This window comes from Chenopodium quinoa, unplaced genomic scaffold (genome assembly GCF_001683475.1).
Source record: "Chenopodium quinoa cultivar QQ74 unplaced genomic scaffold, ASM168347v1, whole genome shotgun sequence".
In the NCBI taxonomy this organism is placed as follows: domain Eukaryota; kingdom Viridiplantae; phylum Streptophyta; class Magnoliopsida; order Caryophyllales; family Amaranthaceae; genus Chenopodium; species Chenopodium quinoa.
In genome coordinates this window covers 670,192-687,363 of record NW_018743814.1, presented here as the reverse complement: position 1 = coordinate 687,363, position 17,172 = coordinate 670,192, and the positions used below count along the sequence as shown (strand labels likewise).

The following is a 17,172-nucleotide window of genomic DNA, read 5'->3' as shown; positions in this document are numbered from 1 at the left end:
TGCAATATATTATTTAATTATTTAACAACCAAAATATCTAAATTCTAAATTTAAAATTTGTTTTTCCTTTTAGTTTTGGAGGGAAATTTCCCACCTTTCATATTTTGATGAAATTGTCAACCAAAAAAATGAAATCAATTTTCCACTTTGTAAAAATCAAAATTTTTAATTTTATTTTAATAACATTAAACGAAATTTTATACAATTAATTAATTACATGGCTTCAAAAAAAAACTAATTACATTTCTCGAATCCCGATAAAACGAAATATGCCTTCATAATATCAGCTTTTATAATTTTTTTTAACACACACATTAAAATATTAAGTTCTTTAAATTATAAAATGTGAATCGGTTAGCGTGTAAATGTCTAGCGTTGCGATTAATAAAAAATCGAACACTGTTTAATAATATAATGACGTCATATATCTTAGAGAGTAAGAAGTACTACGGATTAGTTATATGGTTATTTTATATCAGTTTAGTTGTACCTATAAGCAAATACACTTGTAATCGTGTAAACTTATAAATTGTATAATTGACTAGTAGATTAGTACATAAATACAAATTACTTATTTAGATATGAGTTATGACTACATGAGTGATTGACTAATATGACTATATCAGCAATTGTCAATTTAGCATAGTTGCATAACAGATTAGCAGTGTACTAGACTATCCTACTAGGTAATATACTAATACCATTTCAGTATTTGATCTATTAGACTCAAGTTAAACGCTACTCTTTCTTATTAACTTGTTAGTCTAATTAAGTAATTACTAATTACTAATTAGTAATTAGTGACATAAGCCTTAGGGGTAAACCAATAAAGGATATAGAAAAATATAATAATCTTATGATTCTCATCCCTTTATACTAATAATATTTAACTATGAGAATATGAGATGGTTATATGTTATTTATATGTTAATATGTATAATCGGTTGAAAGAGTCAATATTACCTTCTTCTTCATTAATGTGTTATTTGATTATACAAATCAAACTACTTTGTAATATATAACTTTATGCAAATATATAATGATAAACAAGTCTTAATTATCAGTCTTGTTGACTAATTAAGTATCGAATACCAAATTGAAAATTTCGATGTCACAATTACTCATCAAATCATGATTATGACATTATTAATTAACTAAATGATCAAATAAGAAGCAGATAATAATCTGATAGTAAAACAATAATACATTAATGCACTAAACTTTTATAATCTACTTCCTAATAAACTAGTAAGATCAGTATGGCTAAACTAAATACATAACATGATATGTATTTATAAAATTAATGAGAATTTGCATATAATATGATGCCTCAATATGAAGTGATGAAGTCTCGACTTGATATAAAACTTGTTAACTAGCAAAAAGTTAGAAAGTAGTATAAAATTTCAAACCAAAACTGTTTGATTGCCCAAATCCAAACGACTCGATAAAAAACCGGTTTTTTGAATCAAAACCAGACTCGAACTGTAATTTAGTAAAGCTGAAATAAAACCTATCCAAGTAATGTTAAATCGTAGAAGAACCGAACCCGTTAACGAACCGAACCAGTTATAAACCGAACTAAAATGAAACTGAACCAAAAAAGAACCGAATCGTTTCTAAACCGAAACTGTTTGAACCGGGATAAAAACCGTTTACACCGAACCGTTAACAAACCGCAACCTGTCTGCACCGAACCGTTTACTACCCGGACTGTTTACAACCCGGACCGTTTACAACCCGAACCGAATTTAAACCGGGATAAAAACCGTTTACACCGAACCGTTATCAAACCGCAACCCGTCTGCACCGAACCGTTTACTACCCGGACCGTTTACAACCCGGACCGTTTACAACCCGAACCGAATTTAAACCGGGTTAAAAACCGTTTACACCGAACCGTTAACAAACCGCAACCCGTTTGCACCGAACCGTTTACTAACCGAACCGTTTAGAACCCGAACCGAATTTAAACCGTTCAAGAATAAACCGAAACCGAACCGAACCGATAATTATTTAAACCGAACCGAAACCGACCCGTAAGACATTTGAACCGATTTCAAACCGACCCGATTTCAAACCGAACCGATTTCAAACCGAACCAAAACCGAACTGTCAAACCGTTTTGACAGTGCTATTATTTACTAATAGTAGTCATGATTGCAGGAGATCAAACAACCTAGATAAAAATAAAATTCAAATCAAAAACAACTTTTGACCAAGAATGAAATGGATAAGATCACACTCTAAAAGTCCATTGCATTTTCATGTCACTATGGGCAACAATAATAGTGTGAATTACAAGATGTCATTGTAGCTTAATTTTCTAATCATGCTACCATGAAACATGCGTTAAAAACTAGAACAACCATGTATATGTTACTTAAAGAAAAGAATAAGTAATTAACTAAATACTTTATGCAATGAAATTTTAGAGTCGAAATTTACCTAAAAAATCATAGCACGACATAGCCTGATGCGAAAGTACCCCACAACACCAGCTATAATATTGGTGTGTGCACGCAACATCATCTCGCCATTTTTTACTATAATTTTTTATTTTATTTTTTTTGACTTGAAATATTGATTTTTGCCACCATAACATTCATTAAACCCTTCTCTCCTCCCCCACCCCCCCTCTTGTAAACTTTCCTTCACCACCACACACCCACAACTTGTTCATTGTTTACATTAGCCCCTTATTCTTAAGCCCGTATCTGGGGGCAGGGCAGGCGGGGCGGCCGCCCGGGGCCCCAGAATGGGAAGCCCAACTTTTGTTAAAATGAGTTCTGTAATTAAAGAACACAAGTCAAACCCATTATATTTCTTCCACTCCTCCCTATAATCTCGTGTTCTCATACTCTGTATAATTGAAAATAAAAGATTTTCATTTCCCAAAAATGACTCCAAAAGTTTATATTGTTTCCTTTATTAACTTAAATTCCTTAATAACCTCATCAAAATTTTCAATTTCCCAATCTAATTACTCTAACCCATATTCAAATCCAATAAGTTGAGCAGTCAATGAGGAAAACTTTTCATTAAAAACTTTACTCGCAAGGAATTCATCACACCCTTGAAGGTTCAATTTATTTGTTCCTAATTTAATTTGTAGGGGTTTATGTCAAAATTTTGATGCAATTATTGATGTTTTTGATGTATTTGTCATATAAAATTTTTGTGTGGCAATTTTTGCGCCGAAAATTGGTGGGTTATGTGTTTTAAAGATAAATAATTATTGGTGTGAATGTTGAATGTTGTGATATTAATTGGCTTAATTCATGTAAAATCAACTTTATACAGTATATTTTTTGAACAATAAAATCAAACTTTATATTGACTAATTCGTGTGTGTTTAGAAGACAATTGAATACACTATGGTGGAAGTGGTTTTTTTTTTCTTGATTTTTTTTAATCTAAAGCTTAGATAAAGAAAAATGTATATTTTCTGTGAATTATGATGTTAATAAGCAATATTCATTTTATCGTTTTTTGGCATACCGGCATACCCTTAAAATTCAAAATTTTATAATATCACTTATAAATTAGGGCCCCGAATTAATAATTCGCCCTAGGCCACTAAAATCTCAAAAACGGGGCTGCTTATTCTTCTATCATATTATGGTAACCCTATAGATTAAAGCCCATCCCACCAATCTTTCCTTATCTTAGCCTTACTAACTCATCATTCCATTCCCATCCAAACCACACACTCCGACCCATGAGCCACAAGCTCACTCTTATGATTTTTATCCCTTATCTTATACAAGTATAACGTCATAACTCATAACCTATATAATAGACTACCATTATATAGGCGAGGAGCTAAACACCACTAGCGTTTTACTAACTAGCTAGCATGGCCATTTTACCCCTTTCTCCATCACTCTTTGCTTCTTATCTTATCTTTTTCAACACCACTACCACATGCCTGAATTATCATAGCCATAGATCCCTAATGGTCGCAACTCCCCCGCCAGCGCCACAACGATCCTAAACATATTGAGAAATAATTAACATGTTAACATTTAAACCACTATATTACCACAGAGTAATTATTTTCCTGCCCCACTCTTTAACTTTCATTTATGGATTTTTTACTTTTACCACCAAAGAAAAATCCAAAAATTGTTTTTTACCACCAAAACTTTTAAAAGTTTTATTTTACCACCAAACCGAAAAATAAAAATTGTTTTTTACCACCCGCCATAAAAAATCTAACGTATTTTTTTTTTAAATTCTTTGATTTTCGTGCGTAAAACATGTTCTTCATAGGTTTAGGGGGCATTACATAACATAGGGTTGACAAAAAATGATCGAAAATGCCTCATTTTGCGTGTTTAATAATATCTTGATTTGCGTGAACATGCAAAAGAGGCATTTTCGATCGTTTTTTGTCAATTATGACCTCAAATTAAGTCATTAGGACCAAAATGTCCTCCTAAACCTATGATGAACATGTTTTGCGCACGAAAATCGATCGAAGATTTTTTTTAAATCGTTATATTTAACAGTTTTCTTAACAGTAGGTGGTAAAAAACAATTTTTAGAATGTTTTTTGTGATAAAATTAAACTTTTAAAAGTTTTGGTGGTAAAAATCAATTTGTTACCTTTTTTTTTTGTTGATAGATTTTAAATCACATAACAGTTACAATATTTTTCTTAAAACAGTAATTGCGATTTGCGATTATTCCAAAGGACAAAATAATATTAACGTGCATTCTCAATTTTCCTATAGCCTATGCATGAGCATGACATGCATGGGCCAAAAGGCTAATTGCGTATTTCAAAGCATTACCATTCAAAGTGATGCAGATAATTAACTGATACTTGGAATGAATTAGGGCATGTTCTTTTACGTTGAAATTCAGTTCAGTTCAGCTCAGTTCAGTTCAGTTTAGTTCAGTTCAGCTCAGTTCAGTTCAGTTCAGCTCCTAATTTCCTTCTCTTATAAAATATTCATTTCAGTTCAGTTCAGTTCAGTTCAGTTCAGTTCAGCTGAGTTCAGTCAATGTATGAGAACAGACCCTTAGTGGGAGTAAACAAATTGCACCTATAGAACCCCTAAAAAATAAAATTAGTAAAACAAACCATATAAAAGTTCTTAACATACTCTTGTAAATAAAATAAAATAAAAATATTACATACTCTCTTCTTCTAAATGTTTAAATATGAACTAAGAAATTAAAAATGACCAATTCATGAGCAAATTAAGTAGTGTTCATTGCATGTCTTCAACTCTATTATCTGGTGTTTTGATTTAAACAACTTAATTATCTAGATTTATATACCACATATTAATTTTAGCATAGACCTTCTAAGATAAGCATAAGAAAATTTATACAAAGTTGACTTTTGATTGAGGGATTCATGAGAGTCATTTATTACGATTACTTTTGTTGGTAAGATGATTGATCTTATGGAACTAGCATCTCTGATCTCACAGGTTAAGTTTAAGTACATAGGTCAATGCTTGGGAAAACTCTAGGCGCATAGTCCCTATATATTAAGGATGCAAATAGGATAACATTTTTGTAAATAATGGGAATCTAAAGGTGAAAAATATAATGACAAAAAGTACTACTACTTACATAATAGTACATAAAAAATACTATTCAAATAACTTATATTTTAATGGTACATTATACATGTATAGTAGTACACAAAAATGTACCACTATACTAAAATAAAAGAGAAAATGTACCACCTAACTCCACATTGCCTTCCTATGTGCATGCCAAATACATAGGCCCTATGCGCTTAGATGCACTCCAAATGCTTGAAAGTAGAGTAGGCTAAGGAGAGGAAAGGGAACCCCTTTACTTTCAAGAAAATGTCCCTTTACTTTCAAGAAAATGTGGTGGGGTTTAAGTCACAAGTTATGGTGAGTTTCCAACTAAATCATCAAATTTGCTTCATTATGAGAGTCACTTAATTAGGTCATTCTTTATAAGTACTCGGTACAATTAAAACATAATTACTGGACATGTGAATGATCACTATTTCATGCTACCTCTATACTCTAAAATCCTCCTACTATTTTAAACACTTGTACACTTGAAACTGATCGTAATAATGTTAGTAAAAAAATTGAGGTAACATAAGGAAATGAATAGAATATGTACAGAATATTTGCTAGCGGGGCTAATGTAAGAGTGTAAATAGTCCTGGTTATTTGGCGGGTGGACCCAAGGTTGATGCCGGTCGAGTTTAACAGGGTTACGTTTTATAGGGCCAATAGCAAATCGGGTCAATGCGGGTCGCAAGTCAATAGCGAGTAGATAATGGATGGACCAAAAAAATATCAATTAGAATAAATATTGGACAAAGTCATTATTTAATTAACTTTATATAAATACAAAGTTTCATATATGGCTGATCACACCATGTGTCGGGGTTACTTATTTTAGGGGCTACCTAGGCCAGTTAGTGTTTTGGTGTGTATTAACCGGCTAAACACAGAAAGTGCATCGAATACAAAAATATCTACGCAATTATTTTTACAATATTTATTTTCTTTATTTATTAAATTAGAAAAGTATGTTATAGACCCTACATCCGTACCCAATCTCCATGCCCATTAAAGACCCTATTCATTAAGAGCTCTTAAAGCTTTGACCCTAAGCCTATTATCTACCCTACCTAATAACCAAGTCTTAGTGTAACAAATATCGAGTATAAATTTTCACAATAACAATGATCCTAAGCTAAAATATAATGAGCAGTTAGTTTCAAAATGGATGAAAAATACAAGTGTTACGAGTAATCATAAACGAAGGGCGCAAAAGTAAGGAATTGTAACTAAAAATGTGGAATCAAGGTGCTAGGGAACTTACAAGAAGCAGAGGAAGGTAACTTATACGTATTAACGTATACGTATACCATGTGACATGTGTATTAAGAAAAATGTACCAACTTTTTTCTCCAATCATTCGCAAATATTCTTGCAAAGAAGAGTCTGCAAACTTTGTGGTTAGATTTGGACAACAAGTCCAGGAAAATAACAGTAGCCCAACTCCGACGATCAAATAGTGCTAATAAGCTATAAATCACGTCTTTCAGTTTGTCCCTTAATCGTGCGCAGTCGTAACACTTTATTTCTAACCATAGCATATTTGTTTTCTTCTTACAACTTCGATCTCTTTAACTTTTCTATAGCTGAAGACAGACCCAGAGGAAATTTTTCAAGATCAGCCGAAAAGCTTGATGATTAACGGATGATAGTACCCTCTTAATCTTGATTAACAGAACATAATCTAGCAAATTACTTTCGCAAATTTTAAGGCAGTTTCACTTGTTCCATTTTTTGGCCTGTAAAAACTAGGGAGTAGTATTTTCTCTTTTTGGTTTCTGACTTTTTGTTCTGTTTATGGCAACCGATATTGCAAGTAATAGCCCATATATCCTCACCCCTTAAAAAGTTTCACCTATGCACCTTATGAACAGTGTTCGAGCATGGGAATCACATGTGTGAGAGCATTTGCACTTCACATGCATGTTTTTTTTTTTTTTTTTTTTCCCTTCAAGAAAGTCACATGTCTACTTTTATTTCTGCACTTCTCTTTCTTTATTTGATAGCAACTTTGCTTTTTACCTTGAAATTAGCCACTTTGTTTGTTTTTCTTATTTTTCCAAATGTCCTCTTGATTCTCCCACTCCCTACTTTCAAACGTTCCAAGGTTTGATTTATTAATGTTTTTTGGGTTCAATTTTTTGACAAGTAGGAATTTTGATTTAGATTTAGATCAAGATTTAATCATGATTGCTTTGATTTGATTGATGGTTAAGGATTCGGAAGCGTTACCGTTGATGGAGGATAAGTCTGTTTCACAACTACCAGTTGACAAGGTGTCGACTACCGCGGCGGCAGTATTTCGAGATTTTTGGGGTTCTAATAAATCCTCTCGCTCCTCCATTGATCCGAGGTAAATTTTTTTATCAATTTTTCAATTATCGAATATCAATCTTACAACATTTGGTGTTTTTCTATCTCTAATATTACTCTTTCTCTATGTTTCTTTACTCTTAATTCTGCAATTTCGAATGTTTTTCTATCTCTGTGTATGTGTGTAATTTTGTTGATTTTGAGTGAATTTCTGTATTTTGTGTGTTTCTTTTGATGGATTTGATTTTTGTTTATTATGAAATTCTTGTTTCTTTTTTCCTCCTTTTAGCTGGAATTTTACTCCATTTTTGCAGAATATATGACTTTATGGATCTGAAATGTGCTTGATTTTAAGTTGTTTATGTATACTATTGCAGAAAGTTGTGATGTTTTGTATTTTTAATAATTTTATAGAATCATTACTACCCTAACAGCACTTAGGTGAGTGTGGTTAGTGAGTGTGGCCGAGTAAAATGCCCATCCACTCAGCACTATCAAACTCCGAGAGACCGAGGAAAGGAAGGACAAATAGCCGATAATGATGAAAGTCATAACTCATTTTTAATAATTTGTCCTTAGTGAGTGTGGTTAGTGAGTGTTTGATGTTTTGAGGCGGAAAGAGGGCTTACCTAGGTTTGGTGATGTGTTAGGGCAGTGATTGGTTAAGGTAAGGTTATCTTCTATTACAAAAGAGGACTTTGTGACTCTTTGAAGGTCTTTGAATTGGTTAAGGTAAGGTTATCGAAGTCAGTGTTTTCCGGAGGATTATACTGTATCTGTACTTATTGTGTCTAGGAGTTAATGACGCCTTTAAAAAGGTGGGTTTACAAGGGCGTCTATCTTTAGATAGAAGCGAATAGAGCAAGAGGATCTTTGTGGATTACCATTGAAGTTAGATTTTTTTATTTATGCAGTTGATCTTATCAAGTTTGATAATAAGACCTTGGCTTTGTTATTGTTGTTGGTGTCTTGTTGTGTTTGCTTTTTTTTTTTTTTTTTTTTTTTTTTTTTTTTTTTGGTTTCTGATCAAGTATCTTGGTGGTCTTTAGGAAGTAATCTTAAGGAGTTAGAGGGTGATTTGCTTTTGTGATTGGATAATGCAGAACTTTTAGGAGATATGACTGGCTGAATAGGCCTTCTCGAAGCTTGACAGGGTACCTCACTGTTATTTATACTTATCCTTGTCATTCCCTTTTAATTTTTCTCTTTGATAATTTATTAATGTGGGGCTGAAAATTTGGAGAAGCTTAGGACAGTCTTATTTGGACAAGGGTCTGTGGTGGTACTTTGTTTGCAACCTAAAGAGAAGGGAGGTTGTGCTGATGGTAATTGGGTCTTTGTAGTGATTTTCTTTATGGGTATATTGTTATAGCAATCTTCTTTGAAGAGTTATCTTCACTATATGGAATTAATGGTTAGGACATGCAGGAACTAAAACTTCTTCTTCCAGGCTAAGTTATCCTGGGTGATCTGAACTATGCGACACTTTCTTAGGCACTTTAGATGATGTTAATTGTGAGTTTGTTATTGGAATACTCTTTATTGATTTTCTTGAAGAGGACAACCAGCCTTCAATGTACCCTTTTCAATCCTATTTAGTAGAATTTCACTTTATCATTAAAGTAAAAGACATTGAGACCTCAAGGGACATGAACTAGGACAGTAATTAAGTTCCATCAAGATGCAGTTGCCAAATTTGAAAAGTTCTTTAAACCTTAAGCTTAGGAGTGTTATGCTTCAGTTGGATGTTGATCCTAACAAGTCCTTTTCAGTGTCACTCTGTGTAGCTTTTAGGAGAATAGATGACTTCTACTTTGATCATATAGCTTTAGTGCTTAAATAAATGTTTTTTTTTAATATAGCATGATGGTTCCATAGCTTATCTTGACTTATTGTGAAGTAGCAAATGGTTGTGGCATTTTAGATACCAATGTTATTGCGAGGGTAAGGTTGAAAACTTGAAATTGCATGTGTGGTACATGTGATCCCATATATGTTTAAAGCAAGAGGTTCTCTAGAGGCACTAGGATTATATTAATATAGAAGTCTATGCGGCATTTGAATTATTGTTGTATAGCTACTTACACTGTGACTTGCAGGATAAATGACCTACATTTTGCTCTTCTGTCGAATCAAACCCTGTGAAGGACATGTGTTTGGATCAATGAGACTGATCTCTGTTGCTCTATCAGATTTCATGTGGTTTAGTGTATATGTCATTGTTCGTTTCTGGAGTGTGCTATTATAACTGTGTTTTAGTGTATATGTTTTCCTTTCAGAAAAAAGAAGTTTTCCATGTTTATCTATTGTTCTTTAAAAGCCGGGTATGATTGTAGGAGTTCCTTTTTTTTTCCAAGGTTCTGTAACAAAAGCTACAATTTCTCCTGTTCCATATTGCTTAAAAGCCGGGCCACCGGCTCATGTAAGAACATTGCGGAAGGGGTCAAGTGATCATATTGCTGTAAATATTAATTAAGAATCAAGTCGATTGTTGGATAATGAACCCTTAGTATAAAGGTCTGTATAATAATGGGTTGAGAACTTTCTGCTTACATTTTTTAATAACTTTGGGATGATTAAATTTTACCTCTTTTTTTCAGGTCATGTCTTCAATTCAAGTCTCTTATTACATCAGGTCTTGTTCCAGTACAAGGAAAGATGTTAGCTCATCGGATTGATGGAATATGATATGGTAAGCTTTTATCTCATCTTGAATCTACTTCATGGTTAGAATGTACAAACAAATTAGTGAAACATAAGATTGCATTCCAAAGTCGATTACATTCCAGAAACAATAAGTGCTTCTCATCCATGATGGATACATTTTTGGTTGAACCGACTTAGGGAAGTTAATGTTATGGGCTTATGGCTTCATTTGACAAACCAATATGATTAGTAGCCAAAGCCTCCCATCTTAAGTAACTTTATAATCTTGTAGTCATACTCATATCTCATTTGCTACCGTGGTACTAATTCTTCTTTTCCAATTCATGCAGGGTCGGTTGTTAATGAGTCGGCTACGAGCTCCATCTTGGGTTTATTGCATTGGCTCCTTTTGCACATATGGTTGTTGGGAACCATCTTGTAATTGAAGTTTGGCTGTAAGGATAGATTTCTAGACCACACGCAACAACAATATTATACTTTAGATTTGTATTGGATTATAGATATAGACATCTAGTGTTATCTACTAAATTAATTTTGTTGATGTTAATAGTAATATATTATTCATTTATTCATTCTCTGCTTTTTTTATAATAAAACTTTCTATCTTGATAGAACAATAATGTCACAAAGAGATTTCTTTGTCTTCATCAAGGCCCATAGTCCCCATACTCTAATGATCAACAATAACATGAATGTTACCTATTTGACAAAATTGCTCTACGGGTGGCTTATGTGTCAGACTAAAATTGCTATTTTTCACCTTGTGCAAAACCAAAATGAATTCTACACTTGTGGCTATTTAATTTTTTTTTTCTTTAAAAAAAAAAAAAAAAAAAAACGAAATGAATTGAAAGGAATTTTAAAATTAACTTCGGACATGAACTAAACTGATTGCCTGATTGGAGCTGAGCTGAATTGAATAGAGCTGAAATGAATATTTATGAAAGAAAAAAAATTAAGAGCTGAACTAAACTGAACTGATTAGAGTTGAACTAAATTGAACTGAAGTTAAGCTGAAGTGAACATGCCCTTCATGTTGTAGTGCGTATAAATTAGAATGTGAATATGATAAGTTCGATTAATCATAAATACTATGAGCTAGATTCTTCAATTTCCAAACAACTTTTTCATAACAAATGATTCAGTGAGTCTAAGTTCCCTTGTAGAACACCCTTCAATTACAAATTACTATTAACTTTTTGAATCGAAATCACTCATATCAGCTCTTGATCCCTTCATATAGGTCTTCTGTATAGAAGGATAGCTTTATTGAATTTTCCATGAAAAAGGGGTGCGAGAGGTTTTGACAAGGAAAATGATGTCATGTTACTTTAGAATGACAATTTCATGCACCGTCCAAGAGTAAAGGCGAAATTCGGAAGCAATAGTGGCTTACATTGCTGTATAATCATGGTAAAGTGCGACATATAATTTTAGAGTATTTTGATATCATTGTTTAACACATTTGAAGACCAGGGATTACTTTTATGCAAGTATGATTGTATGAGGGTTTTATATTACAAAGAAGTTCAATGATCAAATATGATTTTTTTTTTTTTTTTTTTTTTTGACACACAAATATGAATGGCTGTTTCTCAAGAATAACATGTTATGTTACTGAACATAACATTAATGAACAAAAGTAAGCAAAAATGTAAAAATGTTAAAAAAAAATTCAGATTTACTATGTTTAACGGGAGAGAAATAGAGGATTAGTAAACCTATGAATGTGTGTAAATCATCATTCTAACTAAATCATCATTTGGCTTTTCATACTTTTTCCTTCAAAAATTAATGGGAAAAATGTGGAATATTAAGAATAGGAAAAATTGTCTCTCCCAAATGATGATTATTTAAATCATCATTCTAACTTTGTCCCATGCACCCAAAGTAATCCCAACTTTTGATTATTTAATTATTTTTAATAAATCCCAACTTTATACCCTTTTAATTTTTATCGCTCCCAAATGACTTGAACTGGTTGAAAAGCTAAACCTTGCTGACTTGGGATTATTAAGACACGATCATACTAACCCCAAACGATCATACACTAACCCCAAGAGTAATTACACCATCTCATTTTTCATAAAGATTCTATAAAACTGCTTTACGCGCAACGCGAGCGTAAAGTAACCCTAGTATAAACAAGTATTGAAGTATGTGTCATGTATGTAATTACATAAAGTGACATGTTAAATATGAAAGGGGTCAATAATAGAAGTCGTTAAATTATTTTTTTTTAATTTAATTGACTTTTATTTTTTTTAAAACCCCTTAAATTGATTCAAGTAATACTATACTGTAGGGAATATTTCAAGCGTTAATCCCCTAGCTTGAACCCCATTGTGATCATACACTAAAGTACGGTGGCGTCCAAAGGGAAAGAAGATAGAGCAAAAGAGTCGCTAACAAGTTTTTTTTTAGGAACTTGTAAACCGTTCACAGGGTGAAGGTTACACCCCTTAGCGATCCAAGAGATCGTCAACTCCATAAGGTCTTGAACCAAATAGGGTTCGGGGATGAAGGTACAAATCCAACCTAAAAGAGATTGAAGCTGCCCTAATAATAGGCCTCTACTTTGTTCAGATCGTATTCATGTGCGCTTTCTGACTAACATACAAGCAATAGGATTAACCCTAAACCTGTTTATCTATGTTGGTTGAATTTAATGCACAAATAAATCTATTGTTGGCGATCACTTGAATTATAATCAAATTAACCCTAAACAAGATTATTAATATATATCTTATTAAGCGTGATTACAAGTACCAATTCCCTTTAAACATGCATAAAAGGCGTGATCAAGCAATAACAATAAATATATCAAGCAACATAATAATAATAATTAAAATAATAATAATAATTAAGAAAATCATTATAACAATTTTAATCTTAATTAACACAATCATGTTAAAGCATAACAATAGCAAGATCCTAGGCATGTACTAACAAGATTAATAACAAACCCTAGCATGTCAATTAGCATAAAAATCATATCTTTAACCCTAACATGATACTAACAATCATAAATATTAGGAAGAACATAAAAGGCATCATACTTTTAATCATACTTGATATTAAAATTACTCTAGACATGATACTAGGAATTTATAACAACCTAAGCATGAACTCTATATCATAACATCAATAAAAAAAAATCATTAAATCACTTACTTTGATGTCTCGTACCTCTTTCTAATAACAAAATACACACGTTAGTAACTTCAAGGAAAATAATAAACAAAACAATCAAACTAAATAATGGAAATAGAGATTTGGGACCAAACCTTCAGGAATTAAACCTTTCACGTCTAGGGCAAAGGCAACTTCGAATATGGCTAGGTTTTTCTAGATCTAATGAATGCAGAATTTTTATATTTGTGAAAAGCTAGTTTAGAAAAAAAAAAGAGAGAGAGTAATCAAGAAAATCTTGATGAGAGTTGGTGAATGATTATTGAAGAGAATGAGAACTGATGATTGTTGGTGAGAATTGGTTATCGAAAATGGAGTTTTTAATACGTTATTTATAGAAAAATCAGCTCAAAAGATAAAATATCAAAAACAGAGTCCTGACGCACATAAAACGATGTTGGCACCAACGCTGGCTATTGGCGCTAGACGCCAACACTAGCGCCAGGCGCCAATGCTAGCGCCAGGCGCCAAGCGTAGCGCCAGGCGCCAAGCGTAGCGCCAGGCGCTACAGCTGGCGTTTGGCGCTGATCTGGAAATTCACGCGTTTTCTTAAAATCAGATAAAAATTGCCATACAGGAGGATAAAATCGTATTTTTCCTCAAAAATACTCTTTGATTTTAATTAAAACTCTGAAAAGTCAACAAAAGTCAATTTATCAATGCTAATTGAATTAGAAATGAAAAGAACCTTCTAGAAGAATCTAGAAGACTAAAGCCATTCCTAATTGCATTAGGAATGATAAATCTATATTAGGCCCTCCCCTAGATCATTTGGCCGCATATAAGGCTTAAATCGGGCCCACTTCAGTAAATTAGCCATAACTTCCTCAATATTCATCGGAATTGGGCTTATAATATATCGTTGGAAAGATCTTGTCAAGCCCCATCCAACTACACTACTATTGGACCCATATCATGGACCAACCAAACTGGATTGGCTGTTTTCTTAAAATAAGTTTTCAAAAACAGAGAGAAGAGAAAAGAAATTAAAACTATCCGCAACACTAAACTTTCCACACTTTCACTTCATTCGATTATGATTCGACGTGAAAGGTACTTATCACTGGGTTTGGTTTTTGGGGAGACACAAATGGGTGTCTACAGAAGCCCCCACTTTGACTGAGTTTGGAGAAACGCAAGCTTCGATAACAAAAGTCAAAGTATCGATGGGGACGGAGAATGATTCAGAACGTTCTGCGATCCTAAATCACTCTTGTAACGCCGATACCTGCAAACTAGCGTTAGTCAAACACATAAGAGAGTTAAGAAACGCGTATCTTGCACCGTCGAGCACACGTCTCTGAAAGTAACCGATTTGCTGCCACTTTACTGTTGTTTGTGACAACCTTCCACAATCTAGGGGACGCCATCTTGTTGTTTTGATGTTCACTCGTCTCTGAACAATGGAGCTTCTTTTTGAGGATTGTTCACTCGTCTCTGAACAAATGAGCTTGACAATAGGATGTCCACGCGTCTCTGAGAAAAAGAGCTTGAAATAAATGTCCACTCGTCTCTGAACAATAGAGCTTTGATTATATGTCCATGATGGGCGTTAGAACGGTCGCACATTCCACACTCAATCAAACACATTTATTAACAAACACCTTACAAACCAAGCATAATGACAAGTAAGAGTTCGGTCCACAAGGAACGGGATATGGTTGCCAAAGATCTTAACACTTAAGCTAATTCGAAGTCAATGGTGAATTGGGGTTCGTCAAGAAGACAAACAAACTATGGTTCTAAATCAATGGATTAAGGACACTAGGGAATGGGATCCACTCAACCAAGGAAAATAGACAAACGGGGAGTGAAATAGATAAGATATAGCAAGGACTAAACTTAGAAATAGTAAGATCAACCTCATGCAATTAGGAAACTACTCACACTACTAAACTTAGATTCCTCAATAGTTTAGCAATAGAAGATACATAATCAAATTGCAATAAGTAATGCCATGCTTCATTCACATTTCCATGTCAAACTAAGCATATCATGCTATCAAGCTCCTAAATCAGGGGTAGCTAATCCTATCATTGAAGAACTAACACGCAATCTCATATAATCAATTTAATTGCAATACAAACATCAATGCTTCTCCCACATTTGCATAATTAACCCAAAAAGTCGAGCTTCACCCAACCCCTAGCAAGTAGACTACTCACAACTCATATTAATCAACATGCAAACAAGTATTAGGGTTCTAACTTCTTCAATAATTGGGGAAAAGTGATTAACAATTGAAATAACTATCATCCAATAATAAATTATCAAGAACTAAGAAGATTTAAATATCATGCAACAACAAATAAAATCAGAAATTTAATGGAGAAAAGTAGAAGGAATTTACTAATTGAGGCTTGAAATTGTTGAATACAAAGTGCCAATCTTGAGAAACAAACTTGAAACCAACTATTACAATGATTGAATTGATGAAAATTAAGCTAAATTATCTAAAAGGAATGTTTCAAACTAAGAGGAGTCTCTAAAAACTAGGCTATTTTTGTCTCTCCCACAAATGAACTAAAGGGGAAGTATTTATACTCCCCGAAACACATAGGAAAATCCGCCAAAAGAAAACGGATTCCCAGCGAAGGAGCGCCCGCTCCACGGCCAGGAGCACCCGCTCCAGAATGTTGCGCGCCCTCTCCAGCTGTCTTCAGAATACATACAATTTTGAAAGTTTGAGGAGGAGCGCCCGCTCCTCACAGGGTGCACTTGACATTAAGTTTGGCAGAAACTTGGCAGAAGGTTTGGAGCGCCCGCTCCTGAGGGGTGCACGCTCGCTCCAGCTGGAGCGCCCTCTCCATTCTCAATTTTCCTTGCCTTAAACACAAACCATGCACCGAATGCTTGCCAAATTGAGTCCATAGACCTGCAAAACATGGACAAACACAAACCAAGAGGGGGAAAGCCGAGACAAAACATTTTCATTCAAAAACGGGTTAGAAAGAGGGGAAATGAATGCAAAATCGGGTCTAAATTGACACAATAAGTGGTCAAATAAACCACTTATCAGTCTTCCGTCTCTGGACAAAAGAGCTTTGAAAATAGGATGCCCACGCGTCTCTGAGAAAAAGAGCTTGAAAGAAATGTCCACGCGTCTCTGAACAAAAGAGCTTTGAATTGATATGCCTCCAATTTCTGATGTGATAGTCTTCGAAAAGATCACTGCTTGTTGATCCTTAATGTTGCTATGCCAGTACATCGGCGCTTTGCTGCTTGTGAACCAGTATGTCGACAATCCTCTTTTATTTAGGAATAGTTGCCAACACAACTCTTGTATGATGTATGACAATCCGATTTAGGGAAAGTTGTCAATGACACGTAACAATCCATCCTTGGAAATGTTGCCACGATGAACGACAATCCGTATCTCGGAAAATTTGCCAAAATCCAATTTTGGGAAAAAGTTGCCAATGCTTCG

General features: G+C 33.7%; 1 long non-coding RNA gene across 1 annotated transcript; it reads left to right on the top strand.

The window, feature by feature from the left end:
* The first annotated feature begins 7,511 nt into the window (after positions 1-7,511).
* LOC110685478 lies at positions 7,512-11,125 on the top strand. The gene is made up of 4 exons (XR_002504067.1): positions 7,512-7,680; positions 7,790-7,926; positions 10,487-10,578; positions 10,883-11,125. It is a non-coding gene; the product is annotated as an uncharacterized LOC110685478 (long non-coding RNA).
* The last annotated feature ends 6,047 nt before the right edge of the window (positions 11,126-17,172 follow it).